At 37.4% G+C, this 22,162-nt stretch overlaps 1 protein-coding gene across 2 annotated transcripts in view; it reads left to right on the forward strand.

The window, feature by feature from the left end:
- Positions 1–22,162, forward strand: part of lingo1a (leucine rich repeat and Ig domain containing 1a) — a 341,266-nt gene that overhangs the window by 295,667 nt on the left and 23,437 nt on the right. The gene's annotated exons all lie outside the window — the stretch shown is intronic.

The raw sequence follows: 22,162 nt of genomic DNA on the forward strand, positions 1-22,162 counted from the left end.
CTACGATTCGACGATAAGGTTGATAGTCGAATCAGACTCCTCAGAATCAAATCATAGAATAGTTGACTCCTCTCAGACTATGTTCACACTGCAAGGTAGGACGCCCAAATATTTGTGGTTTTCTTTGGTAAATCCAATATTTTGGTGTGGTCTTTCACATTACCAAAAAATATGCAACTTCTATGTATGCCTAATATGAACGCAATGTCTTTGTGTAGTGACGCGCATGCGCACAGCAAATGGTGTCATACCCAAACCCCTGTATTTACAGAAGTGAACATGGTCTCCAATTCAGTCCTGGCACTTTTATGGCAATTTCAAGGATTTTTTTCAAATGTTTTGTTCCACAAAGGATAGTAAGAAGGAAGAGGACAAGAATCCTAGCTATGGTAGTTTGTGGGTCTGAGTAGTACTTGTTACTATGTCTGTCAATGATTGTTGGTCCGTCGTGGTCGTCGAAAATCGAGTACATCACGTAAGGCGTGTTCACACATCAGATGGCGGTTCATGGCGTTTCTTAAACCGCCGTGAATTGTGTCTCTACGATGGCGAAAAAGCCTTTCTCGACATGCCCTAAACCAGTGGTTCTTAACCTGGGTTCGATCGAACTCTAGGGGTTCGGTGAGTCGGGCTCAGGGGTTCGGCGGAGGTCAAGACACACCCGACTCATCGTGTAAATAAAAACTTCTCCCTATCGGCGTATTACGGATACGGCAACAGCAGAAGTCAGACTGATTTGCAGGTGTGTAATTTGTTGTGAGTTTATGCACTGTGTTGGTTTTGTTCTTTGAACAAGGTGATGTTCATGCACGGTTCATTTTGTGCAACAGTAATAAAACATGGTAACACTTTAGTATGGGGAACATATTCACCATTAATTAGTTGCTTATTAACATGAAAATTAGTAACATATTGGCTCTTAACTAGTCATTATTAAGTACTTATAATGCCTTATTCGGCATGGGCTTATTATAACCCTAACCCTAACCCTCTAACCCTGGCCCTAACCCTCTAACCCTAACCAAATAACTCTAAATTACCGTAAGTCTTTGTTACTTAAAATATGTTCCCCCCATTGTCCAAAAAACTCTAAATTAAGTCTTTGTTACTTAGAATATGTTTCCCATACTAAAGTGTTACCAAAAATATATAATAACTTTGTCTTGAATTTGAAAAAAAAGGAGGGTTCGGTGATTGCGCATATGAAACTGGTGGGGTTCGGTACCTCCGACAAGGTTAAGAACCACTGCTCTAAACGTAGATCGGTGTGGTAGTCCCACGGATCTCCCCGAAAGGCAGTGCAGTTCTCCACCCTCTAATTTGCATCAACTGCAGTTCCACAGTGTTAAACCGTGATCCCTCCATGAGTCTTCCGTGTTTAATCATGCCGTCTTTGAGTAGTTGTCGTGTTCACATCGTGAAGGTCTGGGAGAAGAATGTGACGAGTGGATTATGGCAATGTTAACGCACAGACCTTGCAGAGTTCATGGCGGATGACTGACAAATGACCAGCGTTTGTGTACGGTGTTAACACGATTCTTGGCGGAGCTTGGCAAATTTTCGAATCGCCATGAACTATCATCTAAACCAACGGTGTGCAAATGCCCTTATTGACGCCTTACTAGTGTTTGTGTTTCGTGTGACTGATCAGCGGGCTTGGAAAGTTCTGTTGCAAATTGGACAGAGATGATCCCTGTTGGCGGGCGGCAGCTCGGTTGCTTTAGACTTGCGCAGATCACGTTTCCACTGAGCCTCCGCAACCCTGTTACATTCGAAGGAGTCAGCGCCAGCTCTGATTCGTCCTTGCCATCCAGGTCGGTCAAGTGCTAAGGACTCCCAGGTTCCAGTGTCAATATAAAACCCTTTCAGTGATGCTTCGAAGCAGTCCTTAAAACAATTATTTTGAATGCCCTACAAGTTCGTCTGAGATGAGTCATTTTGGGAGCCGTGTGTCGGGCATTCTGACAAGGCGGCCCTCCTGGCCCTGGGATTGTTTGAGCGGCTTGTGAATGCTTGGTAAAACTGATCAAGAGAGGGTTTTGGTGTCAGGGACTGTATTACGCCACGTGGTTTTCAACAGCTCTCTGAGGAAATTTAGACTTGTACAGAAGAGCGTGTGGGTGAGAAGGCAGAGCGGAGTGACAGTAACCTAAGTCCTTCGTATTTTTATCACTTCTAAAACATCATCTCTTCGCCACTCTTTTCTGCTCCTTTATCCGCCATTGACTTCTGCGCCTGTCTTGGCAAAGAATTGTGATGTAATTGTCACCTTTGATGACATACACTACCGTTCAAAAGTTTGGGGTCACCCAAACAATTTTGTGGAATAGCCTCCATTTCTAAGAACAAGAATAGACTGTCGAGTTTCAGATGAAAGTTCTCTTTTTCTGGCCATTTTGAGCGTTTAATTGACCCCACAAATGTGATGCTCCAGAAACTCAATCTGCTCAAAGGAAGGTCAGTTTTGTAGCTTCTGTAACGAGCTAAACTGTTTTCAGATGTGTGAACATGATTGCACAAGGGTTTTCTAATCATCAATCAGCCTTCTGAGCCAATGAGCAAACACATTGTACCATTAGAACACTGGAGTGATAGTTTCTGGAAATGGGCCTCTATACACCTATGTAGATATTGCACCAAAAAACAGACATTTGCAGCTAGAATAGTCATTTACCACATTAGCAATGTATAGTGTGTATTTCTTTAAAGTTAAGACTAGTTTAAAGTTATCTTCATTGACAAGTACAGTGCTTTTCTTTCAAAAATAAGGACATTTCAATGTGACCCCAAACTTTTGAACGGTAGTGTATACTCCTGCTCCCAGTGCCCCCCACACTGGTTGAAATGTAGCTTAAAGATGTAGATAATGGGTTTCTCTATGCGCTTTGAGTCTCTAGAGTAAAAGCGCTATATGAATATTATTCACTTCACTACTATACTATGGGCAAAATGTATTTAATCTGATTATAACTAAAATGTTTGTGTATAAATGGACCCTGAAAAAATTATCTGATTATGACGTGCTTTATCATGCATCACACCTTAAATCGGAATACTTTACTTGGTCATTCGCAGCACCATATCATAATCGGAAAAGTGTGTTACTGCTTGTGCTATGGCGCCATCTTTAGGACGAGTTTGCTCAGTGCAGGTGCTGAAAAAGCCATTGAACCAACATGACTTTGTGCATTTCTGCTTGTTCGACGCTGTCACAGTATTTTTTCTTTCGGTTCACTACTTTCGTTTTTGCTAGTCTCGTTTTTAGAGCAACAACAGCAAGACAATCGCTTCATTCCAAGACTATTTAATTTAGCCACCAGAGTATAGCGGACGTCAAAGACATGCGCAGTAAGGAGAATTTCAACTCGAATTTCGGAAGAACAATCCGAGTGACTATGAGCATAAACCACCCATCTCAATCGGGATGACATTTTTAATCCGAACGTGTGTGATCGGGTCAGAATATTCCTAATGGTGTATTTACATGAATAATCTTTATTCTGGTTAGGCTTTTAATCTGATTAAATGTGTCCATGTGCACATAGCTACTGACGGTACCAATTCCCGGTACCTGGGAATTGATACAGGTACTCAACAGTAGCAATTTTCGTGCTTTTGTGTGAGTTAATTATTAATTGTTTTTGATATTAAATTTTTTTTTTCCTAATTGCAACATTTAAAAATGAGCTGATTATGATAACTGTGGTCCAGTTGTTAAATGTTCTGTTAATATCACATTTCTGAGTCTCAATTACAGTTGCAAGTCAAACGTTAGATGGCAGGAGTGTATAGTTTTCTGTTTGTTGGCTAGTCAGTTCACTCTTTGCTGTTTAGTCTTCTGTTGCGACCTAAAAAGTGTTGATAAAGTAAGTATCTACTTCTTACACACCAGCTGTTTGATTTTAAAGTGCATCTTATTTGTAGTTTTTGTCAACAAGTTTGCAGGTGTTGAAATCGCCATGTAAAACCGCTAATGCTAATCGGTAGCATGTCAATAGCAAAGCCAATGTACAGCATGAATTTTAGCATCAAGCTAGCACATTTTAGAAAAAGTGGAGCGTAACTTTACTTATGTTGGAGCGTTTTTTGAGTCAATTTCTTTGTTGTGATCAATGGCTGAGTTGGAAACTGGGTGTGATGTCACACGCAACCCAGATACAGTAACACGGCACCGTTGGATTTTACGTGAATTGGTGCCTGGTAGGACCAGCCAGATTGTCTAATACATACTACTAGGTTCTCAAGTCCGAGTCCATGGTTCTCGCCTGGAAAAGGGTGGAGTGCCATCTCCGGGTTGGAGAGGAGATCCTGCCCCAAGTGAAGGTTTCCAAGTACCACGGGGTCCTGTTTACGAGTGAGGGAAGAGTGGATCGTGAGATCGATAGGTGGATCTGTGCGGCGTCTGCATTGATGCGGACCCTGTGTTTTGGTATTTGTATTGTGATACGTATCGTATTGTGTAGTCATCGCCAATACCCAGCCCTTCTACCCCACAATGTTTGAGGGTTCAATATCCTACGATTCGACGATAAGGTTGATAGTCGAATCAGACTCCTCAGAATCAAATCATAGAATAGTTGACTCCTCTCAGACTATGTTCACACTGCAAGTAGGACGCCCAAGTATTTGTTGTTTTCTTTGTTAAATCCGATGTTTTGGTGTGGTCTTTCACCTTACCAAAAAATATGCAACTTCTATGTATGCCTAATATGAACGCAATGTTTTTGTGAAGTGACGCGTATGCGCACAACAAATGGCGTCATACCCAAACCCCTGTATTTACAGAAGTGAACATGGTCTCCAATTCAGTCCTGGCACTTTTATGGCAATTTCAAGGATTTTTTTCAAATGTTTTATTCCACGAAGGATAGTAAGAAGGAAGACGACAAGAATCCTAGCTATGGTAGCTTGTGGGTCTGAGCAGTACTTGTTACTATGTCTGTCAATGATTGTTGGTCCGTCGTGGTTGGTAAAGAAAGAGCTAAGCCGGAAGGCAAAGCTCTCAATTTACCGGTCGATATGCGTCCCTATACTCAGCTATGGTCATGAACTTTGGGTTATGACCGAAAGGACAAGATCACGGGTACGAGCGCCCGAAATGAGTTTCCTCTGTCGGGTGGGGGGGCTCTCCCTTAGAGATAGGGTGAGAAACTCTGTCATTCAGGAGGAACTCAAAGTAAACCACTGCTTCTGCACATCGAGAAGAGCCAGATGAGGTGGTTTTGGGCATCTGGTCAGGATGGGGAGGTGTTTAGGGCACTTCCAACCAGTAGGAGGCCACAGGGAAGATCCAGGACACAATGAAGAAACTATGTCTTCCAGCTGGCCTGGGAACGCCTCAGGATTCCCCTTGAAGAGCTGGACGAAGTAGCTGGGGTGAGGGAAGTCCGGGCTTCTCTGCTTAGGCTGCTGCCCCCACTACCCGACTACGGAAAAGTGGAAGAAAATGGATGGATGGGTGGATGGAAGGTTTTAGTATTTCAATCCAGTGGGCCGTGAAATAATTGCATGATAGAAAATGATTTACACCACTGCATTCGGGTCACTGGACCAATCATCTTGCTTGTCAAGTCACATAGAAACCTTCCTTAGATCAACAATTCCATTTATTGTTTTGTCCAACCATTTATTTTTAGAGAAGACCAAAAAAAAGTCCAATAAAACGAGAGCAGCTGCAGCTATCAATCCACAGTCAACATGGCGGAGCAGGCCGGGCCGACCCCGCCATGTCTCCAGCGCAGAGATAGAGGAGCTTAATCCATGTCCTCGGAGAGATCGCCCAGAAAGATGAAGCCTTAATTAGCCAGATAAAACCCCACATAATGACACTATTGATACAGGCTGGGAAAAGACGACTAAGCCGTACTGAAGGATGGAAAAAAGAGAATTCAAAGGCCAACGAATGAATGAGATTGGAGAATAAAGTATCCGCAAAAGGCCAGCCCGTTCGCACCAAGCAGGCCAACGCTGCCTCATCTCCACCTGCTCTCAATTCCCCTCATAAGACGCTTAGACAACAAGAAAAACGCTGACCTTCACATAATCAAAGATTATGAGCAGGGAAACAACACGCGTTTTGAAGCAACGGGCCTCACGGGACACGAAAGCAATTAAAGGCAAATTGTCTTCCAAGCTGTCCTTGCACCCTCCTCCTCGCATCCGATCAGGCCGAGGTCGTAAAGATAATACAATCCAAACCGTACCAGTCCGGCTAATCCGAAACTCTTTGTTTTGTTTTTTTTCCGAGGTATTTGAGATGCCACAAGTGGTTCGGTGACAAAGTCACCAAATCCCTTGTCAACGCTCGGCCCCGGACAAAGTCGGAGAAGCTTTGGCGGTGATTCAGCGCTCAGGAAGCTAATTAGCTCCTGATGGTTCGTTCGAGCCGTGCGGCGCGGCGTGCCACTCATGCCTCCGCTAACGAGGACGACTTTGTCTCGTTTTCTTTGTGCAGGACACAAAGGAGGCGAGCGCGCTGACAGGCTGATGATATGCTCATATATGCATTTTTTTATTTTATTTTTTTTCCGATTCTTTCCTCTTTTGTAGTCTTGTCATGTTAGCCGCCGCGGTGCGACTCACCTGACATTTACAACCGAGTACGTCTGTCACGCGTCTACACGTGGCCAACGAGCATGTTTCAAATATAAGCCTTTTTTCTTCTAGTCTCTGCATAAGTAGTCCTTCTAAGTCAGGGGTGTCCAAACTTTTTCCACTGAGGGCCGCACACTGAAATATCAAAGTAAGCGGGGGCCATTTTGATATTGTTTATTTTAAAAACCAATACAATATATGTATAAAAAATATATACATTTAGGCCTCCACTCAGTCTTGATCCTGGGGACCCCAAAGGGTTTAGGTAAAAAAAATACAAAAAAATTTGTCATTATTTAGTATTATTATTATTATTCAAGGTCTAAATCTTCAGATCAACATTAGGTCTATCTGTCAATATAAAGTGTTTTTTCAAGATTTAAGTTGTATGCTCTTTTTGTCAAAGAAAACCCAGTTTTTTAATGGAAAAAACACAAAATATGCAATATTTTCCCCCAATAACATTTTAAAGTGGAATATTTGAGATTATATAATAATTGGAGTTCATACTCATAACAACATTAATTCATTATTATTTTTGAGCAACTTAATTAGACACTTAAAAAAAAAAAGTCCCACTAAAATTATTGGGGATCCAAAAGGGTCCTGCTCAGTAAAGTATTAAAAAATAAATCATCCTTTTTTTTTTATTACTTTTAACACAATAGTCTCAAGATCAACTTCAGATCTATCCGTCAATTATAACTTTTGTTGTTGTTTATGTTTTTTGTTTGTTCGTTTTAGGCCCTTCTTTAAACAAAACAGCTTAGTTTTTTATATGGCAGACAAAAAATATTTTCCCCAAAAAATATTCCAAAGTGGAATATTTAATGTGACGTAATTGGAGCTTTGAATAGGTCAATAATTCATAATGACATTGATTTTGATTCATTATTATTTTTTAAAGAAAGAAACAGCCTGCATGGCAGCTTTGTGTTATTAGAGTAAACATTGCAACATGTTATTGTTACATTTCACCTGTTTGCTCTTTTATACCACTTTTTATGTTTTTTAATCATATTTTTAGAATGTGCCGCGGGGCCGTTAAAAAACTACCTGCAGGCCGCAAATGGCCCCCAGGCCGCACTTTGGACACCCCTGTTCTAAGTAAAGATTCGTATGCAGAGGTGGGTAAAGTAAGACACAAATTGTAAGTAGGGATGACATTTGATCCCATACGGTACCAATTCCCGGTGCCTGGGAATCGATAATGATACCAACATTTGGTACTTTTGTGTATTAATAAATATCGATGGTTTTTGATAATAAAATCTCATTTTTTATTGCAAAATTTAAAAAGGATCTGATCATACTAACAGCTGTCCTGTTGTTATATCTTGTTTTTTTTGTTTTTTTTAATCATCATATTAAGGTTTTATTAATAAAGAAGTGCGTACTAAAAAAATACCGGTACTATTTTTTTTTCATCGACATGATGTTAGCCAACACACACATACACAGCATTTTGCAAGCAGAAACAGAGTGGAGACAAAATAGGGAAAATGGACGCTTTAAAACCAACATCCATCCATTTTCTACCGCTTGTTCCTCTCTGGGTTGTGGGGGGTGTTGGAGCCTATCCCAGCTGCACTCGAGCGGAAGGCGGGGTACACCCTGGACAAGTCGCCCCCTCATCACAGGGCCAACGCAGATGGACAACATTCACACACTAGAGACTATTTAGTGTTGCCCATCAGGTGCATGGGTTTGGAGGTGGGAGGAAGCCGGAGGACCTGGATCAAACCCGGGACCTTTGTACTGTGAGGCACACGCACTAACCCCTGTCCCACCGAGATGCCCGGCTTTAAACCTACACTGTAAAAAAGGACCATAAAAACTACGGCAAGCAGTTGTTAAATAGCATCAGTAAAACACCGTAAAATCAAAAAAATGTTATCACAGTAGTAAATGCAGTGGACTCCTGCAAACCAAGAAACGGTAGATAACTTCAATGACTGTGGTTATAATAGGTAGAAAACACAGGACTTAATGAAAAATTGTACAATGCATTTGCAAATATACATGCAGATTGTTCATTTAAATATACAGCATACCTTAATTGATTAAGGGGTTTGTGTTAAAGCGTTAGCCTAGTTACTTTTGGCCAACAACATGTTTTCTTGTATTTTTGTGGCAAGTGGTTTCACACGTTGAGGGGTTATATCTATGTGCTTCATTGTAAACTGCATGGAAAGCCATGTTGTGAGTTGTCCAGTGAAAGGTTGTACCAATACTTTCAAGTTAAAATCCTCATGTACCGCTCACATGTCGTGGAAACACAGGCATTTTGCGGATACTAGATACGGCAGGGCATGTGGTTAGCGCTTTTGCCTCACAGTGAGAAGGTTCTGGGTTCGATTCCCAGGCTTGGGGTCTTTCATGTTCTCCCTGTGACTGCGTGGGTTCCCTCCGGGTACTCCGTCTTCCTCCCATCTCCAAAGTCTTGCACCTGGGGATAGGCTGATTAGCAACACTAAAATTGGCCCTAATTTGTTTTACGGTGAATTCCAGGCAACCACAGCTGCCAGTATTTTACCGTAAATTCTAGAGTTTTTTGGTAAACAGATTACCAATACATCAGTGTTTTGTATAGTAATTTACCGTAAGCAAAAACAATTATCAACTGTAAAATTAACGGATTCACCATCAACATACCGTAAAGTCTGATACATCGTGTTTGTTTTCCTATGGTGAATTCATGGCAACCACAGCTGCCGGTATTTTACCGTAAAATGTGCCATTTTTTTAGAGTGTAACAATAAAGGTGGAGCTTTTAACACTAAAGCGCTGCTCTGCAAGCGGTGCTAATAGCTAGCGGCTAACGTCTTTCGGTAGTGTTTTAGCTGCTTCTAAATCACGACTCCTCGCCTCCATGGGGACAAATAAACTGTTTCTTACAAGTATCATCGCTTCAGGACAAGGAATAGCTAAACGTTCTTCCCTACACACCGTAAGAGGATACAATAGCTAACCGCTAACAGCAAGCTAGCACTCCTGAATAGAAACAAAAGGGTGGGTCTACACAAACATCGATTGTAACAAGTACAAGAGCCGTATTTAGTCGCATCCATAAATAAACTGTTACTTTCACGTACATTCCAGAATATTAACAATAAATAGGTTACTGTTCCATTGTTTTCAATTTGACTAATTTCACTTTATCAAACATTTTTCAAACATTCCACACAACAATATAATAATAGTATGTCTGATTCCTGCTGATATCCTATAGGGCAGGGGTCACCAACGCGGTGCCCGCGGGCACCAGGTAGCCCGTAAGGACCAGATGAGTAGCCCTCTGGCCTGTTGTAAAAATAGCCCAAATAGCAGCACTTACCAGTGAGCTGCCTCTATTTTTTGAAATTGTATTTATTTACTAGCAAGCTGGTTTCGCTTTGCTCGACATTTTTAATTATAAGAGAGACAAAACTCAAATAGAATTTGAAAATCCAAGAAAATATTTGAAAGACTTGGTCTTCACTAACTGACAAAGAAACAGATAACAGATTTGGTGTCCAGTTCAAAGTGTGACATGATTGATTTAAAAATTTGAGAGTTGACTTTTATATTTTACATGACTTATTATTTGTACAAACATGGTGCAAAGTAATTCATGATTTGTTAAAAAATGTTAGTGGCTAGCTAATTACAATGGGATATTGAGATTTCACAAGACTGTCTTAGAAGTGATCATTTGAAAAATGTGCACTTAGAGAAAATATACAAAATAAAGTGTTGCATATTGATATTTATCTGTTTCTATATATATTTATTGTGAGAAATCATTAAGATGATCAGTGTTTCCACAATGATAAATATCATTAATTATTAATAATAACATAGAGTTAAAGGTAAATTGAGCAAATTGGCTATTTCTGGCAATTTATTTAAGTGTGTATCAAACTGGTAGCCCTTCGCATTAATCAGTACCCAAGAAGTAGCTCTTGGTTTCAAAAAGATTGGTGACCCATTCTTTAGGTATTGGCCATTAAGTGAAAAAGTTATAACAATAAAAGTGAAGTTTTTAACACTAAAGTGTTGCTCTGCAAGCAGTGCTAATAGCTAGCTAGCGGCTGACGTCTCTCGGTAGTGTTTTAGCTACTTCTAAATCACTAATCCTCACCTCCATGGCGACAAATAAACTACATTTCTTACTAGTATCATCCCTTCAGGACAAGGAATAGCTAAACATGCTTCACTACACACCGTAGGAGGATACAACAGCTCACCGCTAACAGCAAGCTAGCACTCCTGAATGGAAACAAAAGGGTGGGTCTACACAAACATCGATTGTAACGAGTACAAGAGCCGTATTTAGGCGATACTACAATGATTACATTAAAAAAATGCTTTATCAACACGGAAATCTTTTGTCCTTTTTAAAATTTTTATTATGTTTATAAACTCAGGAAATATGTCCCTGGACACATGAGGACTTTAAATATGACCAGTGTATGATCCTGTAACTACTTGGTATCGGATCGATACCCCAATGTTTGGTGTCACCCAAAGATTATGTAAAGTATCAAACAACAGAAGAATAAGTGATTATTAAATTTTAACAGAAGTGTGGATAGAAAATGTTAAAACAGGAAATAACCAGATATTAACAGTAAATGAACAAGTAGATTAATAATACATTTTTGCAGCTTGTCCCTCATAATTTTGACAACATAATAGAATGACAAATGACACAATATGTTACTGCATATGTCAGCAGACTAATTAGGAGCCTTTGTTTGCTTACTTACTACTAAAAGAACAGTTTTCTAGAATGTTCACTATCTTATTTAAGGCCAAAATTGTTCTCTGATTGTAATAAGAAACATATGTTTAATGTATCATAAGATTGTATTGTTAAAATAAAGTCAATAATGCTGTTTTTGTGTTACCCTTTATTTAGAAAAGTATTGAAATACATGTTGGTACCGGTACCAAAATATTAGTACAACCCTACATCATTTGATCATTTGCAAGTATAAAATTGTGTTGCAAATACAATTCAAGATGTGAACTGTTTGAGTTACATTGCTAACAAACAGACAGACAAAACATGGTGAAAAACAAAACCTCTGTGGCGCAGGTAAGAAAGTGTGCCACGTTCGTCTCAAGCATTCCAAGCCAAAACAGGCGTGCCGTGTCGAGGGAACTTACATGCTGCACACTGAAGCGACTGTGCTTGATAAGCTACCATCACACGGAAAAAATGAAGCCAGCGAAATATCAATACCAATATCAATAAGCAGCAGTACATCCTCAGTATATTCAGCTTCAAAAAGATTTGTCCAAAAGTAATCGTCTTCATTGTTTGTTACCAAGTCTGCCATGATTACAAAACTTTCGCGTTTGTTTCTGGAAGTAGGAACACACATTTGTTGCCAGAAGTCGGAAGTGTGTTGCCATGCAAACGGAAATAAATGCGCAAAGGAATTACTTCTGGCATTGATTAAAATGACCAAAATACAATAAATATTGAACATATCACATAATGTTATGAACGTGTCTGTTACTTTAAGTGTGTAAATAAAACACATGACATAGTGTTATGAAGGTGTCTGTTACTACGTTATAATATATATATATATATATATATATATATATATATATATATATATATATATATATATATATATATATATATATATATATATATATATATATATATATATATATATATATATATACATGCAGTGTGTATATAAAACATATTATTATGAAGGTGTCTGGTACTACATTATACATATATACTTGCAGTGTGTATATAAAACATATTGTTATGAAGGTGTCTGTCACTGCATTGTATATATACGTGTAGTGTGTATATAAAACAATACATATTGTTATGAAGGTGTTTGTTACTACATTATATTTGGACTTGCAGTGTGTATATAAAACATATTATTTATTGCTATGAAGGTGGCTGTCACTACATTATACATATACTTGCAGTGTGTATATAAAACATATTACATATTGTTATAAAGGTGGCTGTCACTGCATTATATGTATATATATATATATATATATATATATATATATATATATATATATATATATATATATATATATATATATATATATATATATATATATATACCTGTAGTGTGTATATAAAACACATTACATATTGTTATGAAGGTGTTTGTTACTACATTATATATGGACTTGCAGTGTGTATATAAAACATATTACATATTGTTATGAAGGTGGCTGTCACTTCATTATACTTGCAGTGTGTATATAAAACATATTACATATTGTTATGAAGGTGTTTGTTACTACATTATATATATATATATATATATATATATATATATATATATATATATATATATATATATATATATATATATATATATATATATATATATATATATATACTTGTAGTGTGTATGTAAAACACATTACATATTGTTATGAAGGTGTCTGCTACTACATTATAAATATACTTGTAGTGTGTATATAAAACATATTGCATATTGTTATGAAGGTGTCTGTTACTACATTATATATGGACTTGTAGTGTGTATATAAAACATATTGTTATGAAGGTGTCTGTTACTACATTATATATAGACTTGCAGTGTGTATATAAAACATATTGTTACGAAGGTGTCTGTTACTACATTATAAATAGACTTGCAGTGTGTATATAAAACATATTGTTATGAAGGTGTCTGTTATTACATTATATATAGACTTGCAGTGTGTATATAAAACATATTACATATTGTTATGAAGGTGGCTGTCACTTCATTATACTTGTAGTGTGTATATAAAACATATTACATATTGTTATGAAGGTGTTTGTTACTACATTATATATGTATACTTGTAGTGTGTATGTAAAACACATTACATATTGTTATGAAGGTGTCTGCTACTACATTATAAATATACTTGTAGTGTGTATATAAAACATATTGCATATTGTTATGAAGGTGTCTGTTACTACATTATATTTGGACTTGTAGTGTGTATATAAAACATATTGTTATGAAGGTGTCTGTTACTACATTATATATAGACTTGCAGTGTGTATATAAAACATATTGTTACGAAGGTGTCTGTTACTACATTATAAATAGACTTGCAGTGTGTATATAAAACATATTGTTATGAAGGTGTCTGTTATTACATTATATATAGACTTGCAGTGTGTATATAAAACATATTACATATTGTTATGAAGGTGGCTGTCACTTCATTATACTTGTAGTGTGTATATAAAACATATTACATATTGTTATGAAGGTGTTTGTTACTACATTATATATGTATACTTGTAGTGTGTATGTAAAACACATTACATATTGTTATGAAGGTGTCTGCTACTACATTATAAATATACTTGTAGTGTGTATATAAAACATATTGCATATTGTTATGAAGGTGTCTGTTACTACATTATATATGGACTTGTAGTGTGTATATAAAACATATTGTTATGAAGGTGTCTGTTACTACATTATGTATAGACTTGCAGTGTGTATATAAAACATATTGTTACGAAGGTGTCTGTTACTACATTATAAATAGACTTGCAGTGTGTATATAAAACATATTGTTATGAAGGTGTCTGTTATTACATTATATATAGACTTGCATTGTGTATATAAAACATATTGTTATGAAGGTGTCTGTTACTACATTATATATAGACTAGCAGTGTGTAAATAAAACATTGGAGGGTTTTGAAGTTGTTTTAGACGACTTTGAAGGCTACAACGTTGACTCCTATTAGCCACATCTTCCAAGCGTTTATCTTTAACATCCTAAAAATAAAAAAGATGTGTGTTTTTGTCGCTTATAATGATTGTGAACGATAAGCAAAATTCCCCCAAAAAGTGTAATTCCCCTTTAATTGAACTCCCCTTGTGATCTGCCGTCATTCCGTTTGTGAGTTTATCAAAGTTGTTATCATTTTCATTTAAAAAATAACACTAACCATCATGGGGTTTTCATCATTGATAACATTTATCAATGTGTTGTTAAAATGTGGATGTTCTGTCACTTTTCTTTGAAAGACGTGGCCGTCCGCTGCTAGTTGTATGACGGAAAGGAATATACTTAATGCAGGGGTGTCCAAACTTTTTCCACTGAGGGCCGCACACGGAAAAATTAAAGCATGTGGGGGCCATTTTGATATTTTTCATTTTCAAACCATAACAAAATATATACATTTTTTATTTATTTTACCTTTAGGGGTCCCGGGGACCATAAAGGGTCTCAGTCATTAAAATGTTAAAAATAAGTCAGATTATAATTTTTTTTTAATTATTTAACGCTTACAGTAAATCTCTGTATCAACTTCAAGTTGATATAAAGTAATACAAATTAAAAAAAACATGTTTTATGGCTTTTCTGTCAAAAACAATTTAGTTTTTTTATAGTAAAACTGAAATATGCAGTATTTAGTAATTAGAGCCCTAAAAGATCCATAATGCAGGACACCATTGATTTTAATTATTTCATATTTTTGAGTAATCACAGTGAAAAGTTAAATAAAAAATCACTAAATATATTAGGGATCCAAAAGGTGCCCCACTCATAAAGTGATACATTTTGAGACACTTGTGATTTAGGGCTATATAAATAAACATTGATTGATTGATTGAGTGATTTTCATACTTGCCAACCCTCCCATTTTTACCGGTAGACTCCCGGTATTCAGCGCCTGTCCCGATAACCTTCCGGCAGAAATTTTCTCCCGACAAACTCCCGGTATTCAGCCGGAGTTGGAGGCCATGCCCTCTCCAGCTCAATGCGGACCTGAGTGGGGACAGCCTGTTCTCACGTCCGCTTTCCCACAATATAAACAGCTTGCCTGCCCAATGACGTCATAACTGTAGAATGATCGAGGGCGAGTTCTTGGTTTCTTATGTGGGTTTATTATTAGGCAGTTTCATTAATGTCCTCCCAGCGCGGTAACAACACACAACAACAGCAGTCACGTTTAGTCTACAGTAAAGCAGTTCGTCTGCCGTAAAGCAGTTTGTCTGCCGTAAACAGCAATGTTGTGACACTCTTAAACAGGACAATACTGTCATCTACTGGATAGCCTCCAGAACACTGAAATTCAAGTATTTATTTTATTTATATGTATAATAAAATAAATATATATATATATATATATATATATATATATATATATATATATATATATATATATATATATATATATAGCTAGAATTCACTGATATATATATATATATATATATATATATATATATATATATATATATATATATATATATATATATATATATATATATATATATATATATATGAAATACTTGAGTTGGTGAATTCTAGTTTAAATATATTCCCCTCTTAACCACCCCCCCAACCACGCCCCCCGACCCACCCCCGACCACGCCCCCCACCCCCCACCTCCCGGTATCGGAGGTCTCAAGGTTGGCAAGTATGCATTTTTATTAGGTTTTTCTTTTACTTTCAACACTTAAGTTACGAGATCAACTTCAGATATATCTGTCGATTTTATGCTGGAACTATTATTTTGTTTGTTTTGTGCACTTTTGTCAAAGACAACTTTGATGTTTTTATATGGCTACTACACAATATATGCAATATTTACCACATAAAACATTTAAAAGTGAAATATTTGAAGTAATTGGAGCCCTGAAAATAATTCATTATAACATGGATTTTTTGTCATTATTTTTTTTTTTTTGAGCAATGGCAAAAAAAGAAAAATGAAGAAAGACAAAAAAAAAAAAAAAAAAACAGCCTGCATGGCAGCTTTTGTGTCAACATTGCAACTTTTTCTCGTTAGATTTCACCTCATTCCACTTTTTTTAATGTTCTTTTTTATTTTTACAATAGTATTTCCAGAATGTGTGGCGGGCCGGTAAACAATTAGCTGCGGGCCGCAAATGGCCCCCGGGCCGCACTTTGGACACCCCTGACTTAATGCAAGAGTGAGAAAACACCTCTGAAACTCCAGCAGCAGCTAATGAACCAGGCAAGGTAAACGCGCTTTACATCCTTTTTTTTTTTTTTTTTTTTTACACATCACCAACAACACGCTCGAAGAGTTGAATTATTTATCCGGCATTTGCATATGCGGCCCGGGTTGAGGGGTTGAGGGAAGGGTTGCGTTATAGGGGAGGATTGCTCCTGAGGATCTTAATGCGGCATACGGCTGGCTCGGGCAATTTACAGAGCCCATTACCTCCCATCAGGGGCGATCACTTCATGCGTGGGGAAAGTGATGCCATATGCCACCTCCTTCCAGCGCGTTCTGCTCAAATATTATTTTATTTGCCGGGATTGGACGGCTTAAATGCCGCCCGCCCACCTGATCCCCCACCAGCGTATCTCACAGGTTCCAAACCTGCTGGGCACTTCAGCGGCAGGCCGTCACTATGCCAGCGACAGCCAAGGTCAAACAGCATTTCATTTTCTCGCCTTTGATCGGCGCCCTGCTCCTTTTATCGCACTCCCGCCGCCGCTGACATCACTCCGCCGCCGCAAATGGCCTCACCCCCTCCTCCCCCTAACCCCTTAAAGTTAGAGAGGGTCCAGGTGGCTGCTCGGAGGTCACACATAAAGCAATCACTCAACGTCACCTTCACTCTCTCAGACGGCACGTCAAGTTTGCACTTTTTCCGACTTGTTAAAGGTGCTCTTAGAGTTTCGCCTATCAGCTGTTCGACGGCACAGTCCAAGAACTTTCGAATCTTTGAAAAACCCAAGCATTTGTTTATCCTAAGAAATACTGTGAATCTAATTCAGTGGTTCTTCCAAGCACTATCGCAGAAAAAAAACTTAAAATATTTAAATGCAGTAGCGTAGTAGGCCTACGTATTCATTAAAAACATGGCATAAGTTTTATTTAACCATTTACTATTTTTGTAACATTCCACACAGATTGAACAGTAACACTATGTTTGAATATAGGAAAACAAAACACTGATACTTTGGCGTACCACTAGATGGTGCCACAGTTTGAGAATCCCTGCCAAAACTATCAGGACAAAACTTAGGCGTAGGCCTAAGTATACATTAAAAACAAGGCAGAGTTTGTATTTAACCTTTTAATATTTTTGTACCATTACACACAGTTTGAACAGTAACACTGTGTTGGAATATAGGAAAACAAAACACTGATACTTTGGCGTACCACTAGATGGCGCCACAGTTTGAGAATCCCTGCCAAAACTATCAGGACAAAACACATTTTAATAAAGAATGATTAAAGAAAATTTAACATCACTTTTATCTTTATTGAAGACTCGGGGTGTCCCGATACAACTTTTTCACTTAATGGCCGATACCTATCTTAGTCCAATATGATATCGGCAGGAATCATACTATTATTATTTTGTAGTGTCTAATCTAGTGGTTCTTCCAAGTACCACCGCAGAAAAAAACTTAAAATATTGAAATACAGTAGCGTGGTAGGCCTAAGTATTCATAAAAAACAAGGCAGAGGTTTTATTTAACCATTTAATAATGTTGTAATATTCCACACAGTTTGAACAGTAACACTGTGTTTGAATATAGGAAAACAAAACACTGATACTTTGGCGTACCACTAGATGGCGCCACAGTTTGAGAATCCCTGCCAAAACTATCAGGACAATACTTAGGCATAGGCCTAAGTATACATTAAAAACAAGGCAGAGTTTGTATTTAACCTTTTAATATTTTTGTACCATTACACACAGTTTGAACAGTAACACTGTGTTGGAATATAGGAAAACAAAACACTGATACTTTGGCGTACCACTAGATGGCGCCACAGTTTGAGAATCCCTGCCAAAACTATCAGGACAAAACACATTTTAATAAAGAATGATTAAAGAAAATTTAACATCACTTTTATCTTTATTGAAGACTCGGGGTGTCCCGATACAACTTTTTCACTTAATGGCCGATACCTATCTTAGTCCAATATGATATCGGCAGGAATCATACTATTATTATTTTGTAGTGTCTAATCTAGTGGTTCTTCCAAGTACCACCGCAGAAAAAAACTTAAAATATTGAAGTACAGTAGCGTGGTAGGCCTAAGTATTCATAAAAAACAAGGCAGAGGTTTTATTTAACCATTTAATAATGTTGTAATATTCCACACACTTTAAACAGTAACACTGTGTTTGAATATAGGAAAACAAAACACTGATACTTTGGCGTACCACTAGATGGCGCCACAGTTTGAGAATCCCTGCCAAAACTATCAGGACAAAACTTAGGCGTAGGCCTAAGTATTCATTAAAAACAAGGCAGAGGTTTTATTTAACCATTTAATATGTGTGTACCATTACACACAGTTTGAACAGTAACACCGTGTTTGAATATAGGAAAACAAAACACTGTGATTATTTGGCGTACCACTAGATGGCGCCACAGTTTGAGAATCCCTGCCAAAACGATCAGGACAAAACACATTTTAATAAAGAATAATTAAAGAAAATTTGAGATCACTTTTATTTTTATTGAAGACTCGGGGTGTTGCGATACAACTTTTTCCACTTAATGGCCGATACCTATCTTAGTCCGATATGATATCGGCAGGAGTCTTACTATTATTATTTTGTAGTGTCTAATTCAGAGGTTCTTCCAATTACCACCGCAGAAAAAAACTTAAAATATTAAAATACAGTAGATTGGTAGGCCTAAGTATTCATTAAAAAAAAGGCAGAGGTTTTATTTAACCATTTGATATGTGTGTACCATTACACACAGTTTGAACAGTAACACCGTGTTTGAATATAGGAAAACAAAACACTAATACTTTGGCATACCACTAGATGGCGCCACAGTTTGAGAATCCCTGCCAAAACTATCAGGACAAAACACATTTATTAAAGAATAATAAAGAAAATTTAACATCACTTGTATGTTTATTGAAGACTCTGGCTTAGTCCGATATGATATCGGCAGGAGTCTTACTATTATTATTTTGTAGTGTCTAATTCAGTGGTTCTTCCAAGCACCACCTCAGAAAAAAAACGTAAAAGATTGAAATGCAGTAGCGTAGTAGGCCTAAGTATTCATTAAGAACAAGGCAGAGGTTTTATTTAACCATTTAATATTTTTGTAACATTCCACACAGTTTGAACAGTAACACTGTGTTCGAATATAGGAAAACAAAACACTGATACTTTGGCGTACCACCAGATGGCGCCACAGTTTGAGAATCCCTGCCAAAACTATCAGGACAATACTTAGGCATAGGCCTAAGTATTCATTAAAAACAAGGCAGAGTTTGTATTTAACCTTTTAATATTTTTGTACCATTACACACAGTTTGAACAGTAACACTGTGTTTGGATATAGGAAAACAAAACACTGATACTTTGGCGTACCACTAGATGGCGCCACAGTTTGAGAATCCCTGCCAAAACTATCAGGACAAAACACATTTAATAAAGAATAATTAAAGAAAATTTAACATCACTTTTATTTTTATTGAAGACTCGGATATAGCGATACAACTTTTTCACTTAATGGCCGATACCTATCGTATTCCAATATATAAAACACCTGTATCTTCCTCACAAAGTCACAGGCTACTTCGTCCTTGTGTTTTTCTTCTGGTAGTGATTTGCGTCGAATGTGTCGCTAACATGACCGAGTGGACGACGGGGGGGAATCAAAATCAATTCCTAATCAATGGCCCAGCGGACCGCAGTGTTTCCCATAAACTGCCAAGATACCTGTGGCGGTGGGGGCGTGGCTATGGGCGTGGCTATGGGCGTGGTCACCATGACATCATCGAGTAATTTGCATAATTTACTACAATGATATGATTTTCTCTAAAAAGGCTCAAAAAATGTATACTTACTAATTAATAATAAGAGTTTTGTTTTAAACGTCCATCCATCCATCCATTTTAAAATATAATTACAACACTTTATGTACATATTTATATAAAGATTTGAACAATAAGTTATTCACTGAAATATATTTATTAATTGTGGTTCTTACAAAAAATATATCTTATAAAATATAAAAGCTAAAATGTCTCTTAAAGCTCTGCCCCTTTAATTAGTGCATACTAAATAATTTAACTTTAGCCTACTACTACAACTATATTATTTACCAGCAACATAAAGTGAAACAGAGGCAGAGGTGTCCTGCCACAGTCAGTAACAAATAAACAGAAAACAGTAGTGGTCAAATACAAATAAGGCAACAAGAGAAGTATCCTACACTTCTCTTTTGTAAAGTAAATCTGAACAGCCTATATGGGCATCTACATCAACTATATGATTTGCCTGAGAAGCTGGACAGGACAAAAAAAATTAAAAAAAATAAAACATTTTTTATTTGTGGCGGACGTAATTCTTTCGTGCCGGGCCGCCACAAATAAATAAATGTGTGGGAAACACTGGACCGTGACCTTTCCTACGAGTCGTTTACAAAGCGCTTGATTGAACCTTTTCTTGCATTCACAGCCAGGCGACATCGCGGTTTTGCACTGTATGCATTTTAAGGTCATTATGTGCGAAGGCTGAGGGGCGACGCTCATTAAAGATGTCGGACGGCGAGTGTGTGAGGGTGACCCGGCGCCAGGCGCGCAGGACGTTCAAGAACGAAGCCGTCGGAGGAACGCATTTTGCCGTGTCATTGCGCGGAAACACAATCCATCAGAGAGCTGTGGCGGGCTTATGAACGACTCTTAAACGGCCCTGCGGCGCTAACCAAACGGCTTTTGTTCTCAGCTTGTTTCTATCCGAGGAGATAAATTCTCCAGCAGCAAATTGGAAAGACTTTGGTGTGGCACTTTGATGCCACAAGTTAGCCTCATAAATCAACACGTGTTTGGGAAAATACTAAGGCTTCATATTTTCTAACGTTTTTTTTTTATTTTATTTTTTTTATTGTACCCACCTCTGCGAGGCAACATCGTTTTTCCTCGCCGTGTTGAAGGTGTGCTCACATTGCCTCTCGTTTTTTGAAGTCCATGAAATTATTTTTCCTTGACCGAGTTTCACCTTCATCAGTGTCCTCAAAACAGCTTCCATGAAAAACTATTTTGTGTCCCTGAACTCTACTGCATGCCTTATATAAACATTTTATCCATCCATCCATTTTCTACCATTTGTCCCTTATGGGGTCGCGGGGATAAACATTGTATTCATTTGTTAATATTTATTTTTTCAAACATTATGGTTTTTTTCTGCCAGTTCAACTCCTGTATTGATTCATTAATCTATCTTAATTTATTGTATATGCATTTATCTATTCATATTTATTTATTATTTAATGACTTATTTTATCTTTTTTTAACCCTTTATTTTTTCAGTTTCTTTTCTCCCTACGTAAACTGCATAACATTTTAAACATGACTCATTTTTAAAGTAGATTAACTGTGTAATCATTCCTAAAATGTAGTTTAGCCGCGTTAACTAATTAACGTGGCAATTTTTCAAATAAAAAAAATTAAATACAATTCTAAACATGGCTAATGTAAATACTGAAAGTAGATTAGCTGACTAATCATTTAATTAATTGTCGTAAATTGTAGTCAAGTCTGTTTGATGGTAGTCTGAATGGTAGTTTCTAGCTACAGCCGCGTTAGCTAACTCGTACG

This window comes from Entelurus aequoreus, linkage group LG03 (genome assembly GCF_033978785.1).
Source record: "Entelurus aequoreus isolate RoL-2023_Sb linkage group LG03, RoL_Eaeq_v1.1, whole genome shotgun sequence".
NCBI lineage: Eukaryota > Metazoa > Chordata > Actinopteri > Syngnathiformes > Syngnathidae > Entelurus > Entelurus aequoreus.